Raw genomic sequence first — 2788 nt, 5'->3', positions numbered from 1 at the left:
TTGTCTGTCAATTAAATGCCAAGCCAAACCGTGCTCTTACTGCCCAAACAACGTGTAGATGGGTGTGTTGTAACTATAACGCAGTGCATTGCTTATACGGGAATTATTTTCCCACATTCAGACGTGTGCCTTAAATACTTATACTTCAGACCACCTTTGTTACATTGTTTCATTGTGTGTGTCTTTGTTAAGCAGCAATTCCTATTTGTTCAATATAGTGTTTTCAACTGCTAATCACGTGGTGCATTGTTGACCACTGATGTTCATGGGCTGCTTATTTGAAAGCACAATATACATATCGACATAATAGACTTGCGCATTTATATGCCAGAGTTTAATGCATGTTACTGTTTCTATCGTCTATATTTCTATTTATGTAAAATAAAGTTGTACCGAAACTTACAGAAGTGTTGAAATTTCTCTGAACATCGCGATGCGGATTGTGGGCATAGAGGAAGTCACGTCACACTTCTGGTTGTGAATATCCTTAGTTTAAACGTACCAGTTCCGGGTGGATCCCTCTCCACATTCCACCCTGCCTCTATAACCTGCCTCTCACCAGTTCCGGGTGGATGCCTCACTCCACACACCACCCTGCCTCTATAACCTGCCACTCACCAGTTCCGGGTAGATGCCTCTCTCCGCACACCACCCTGCCTCTATAACCAGCCACACACCAGTTCAGGGTGGATGCCTCACTCCGCACACCACCCTGCCTCTATAACCAGCCACATACCAGTTCCGGGTAGATGCCTCACTCCACATACCACCCTGCCTCTATAACAAGCCACACACCAGTTCTGGGAAGATGCCTCAATCAACATACCACCCTGCCTCTATAACCAGCCACATACCAGTTCCGGGTGGATGCCTCTCTCCACATACCACCCTGCCTCTATAACCAGCCACACACCAGTTCTGGGAAGATGCCTCAATCAACATACCACCCTGCCTCTATAACCAGCCACACACCAGTTCAGGGTGGATGCCTCACTCCACATTCCACCCTGCCTCTATAACCAGCCACACACCAGTTCCGGGTACATACGCTGCAACTATTATCAACAGTTGGTGTGACACACTGCTAGGATACAGATGCATATTACCATTTACCATCGCTTTCGCTCGGTCAGATACCATAGAAGGCCCACCCGTTTCTTGAAAATGGTATCTAACGAGAATGAGTGTAGTATTCTCTTTCTATGCTCTTTACAATAGCAGTTTGGGTTTTCAATACCCCTTCGTCTTCGTGGTATTTACGTCACTTTGAATAACGTGTACTTACTGACAATAGTGACGTTTCGAGGTACCCTTCTGTCGTACATATATACCCTGACGATCCGTGAATATCCGGGGTAGAACAGGTCTTCAGCAACCCATCCTTGCCGTAAAAAAGGCTGCTATGCTTGCCGTAAAAAAGGCTGCTATGCTTGTACGACAAGCATAGCAGCCTTTTTTACGGCAAGGATGGGTTGCTGAAGACCTGTTCTACCCCGGATCTTAAAGGGTCATCAGGTGTACACATAATAATAATGGCGACTTACAGGATCGGGTGGTCAGGCTCGCTGACTTGGTTCATGCATGTCATCGTATCCCAATTACGTGGATCGATGCTCATTAGGTCAATCACTGGATTGTCTGGTCCAGACTCGATTATTTACAGACCGCCGTCATATAGCTGGAATATTGCTGAGTGCGGCGTTAAACAACATGACACAAACAAACAAAACACACTGATGACAAGCGAACAGTAATGTATGGTCCCTGTGTGGGAGGGAGGGAGTCTTTGGACACGTGAGTATACACGTCAGTAATATTTCATGTAAATTACAACAATGTCATCCTACAATTACAACAAGTATACGTGAAAATAATCAACGATTCATGAGAGACCCATTAAAACTTCACACATTAAAAATACTATATATAAACCAACATGAATGAGTTATATATGTCACTGCTTAAATTAAATCTTGTGAAAGGGTTTGGCGATATAAGTACGCCCGTACTGCACCCTACCCAACCGTCATTCAACTTGGCTCTGTCTATCGGGTCAGCGCGGTCTCGTATAGATATCGAAGTTACCGGGGACGTTGGTAGGAATTGAGAACTGTCTTAGTCATACGTGTGATACCTGTGTACTGGCAAGTGGGAACGACGGCGACCAGAAATCCTTCAATAACACCACCCGTCCTGATTAATGAACTTGATATAAGCCTATCAATAGAACTGATTCAAGGTTTCGGTCAAAAAACATAAAGGCAAGACATTATATTACATACACTGAAACAATGAATAGGGATCATGGATATTTCTGGGGGATAGGTTAATAGTGAAGACAAAGAACACAATTTCATTAAAATATCATTACAATATTCATGACCCCTAACTTTTTTGTTCAATATATATTTGTCTGTCTATGCAGGTCGTGATGACATAACACACACGCTCCGATGGCTAGCCATGATAAAGGCACAGTTCAGCGTTTTACTATTAAATGTACTATTCAAATACACTCTGTACGCTTGGATGAGACGGCTTCGCGGTATTCTGTATTTCTCAATGCATGCCTTCTGTTGTTTTCATACTTCTGTTTGAATAATACCATGAACAGATTCTTCCAATTAATGGTATACCTTCTGTAGCAGTTATTACAAGATTTGTATGCAGAACACATCTACAGAGACAGAAATAAGAACAACAATGTTATCGACCCGATTGGTTGGTTGGTTTGTTGTTTAACGCCGCACTCAGCAATATTCCAGCTATATGACGGCAGTCTGTAAAT

The sequence above is a fragment of the Haliotis rufescens genome, unplaced genomic scaffold (genome assembly GCF_023055435.1).
Source record: "Haliotis rufescens isolate VD_foot unplaced genomic scaffold, xgHalRufe1.0.p SCAF_73, whole genome shotgun sequence".
Taxonomy (NCBI): domain Eukaryota; kingdom Metazoa; phylum Mollusca; class Gastropoda; order Lepetellida; family Haliotidae; genus Haliotis; species Haliotis rufescens.
The sequence above is the reverse complement of the archived record's forward strand: the minus strand, read 5'-3'. Positions refer to the sequence as shown.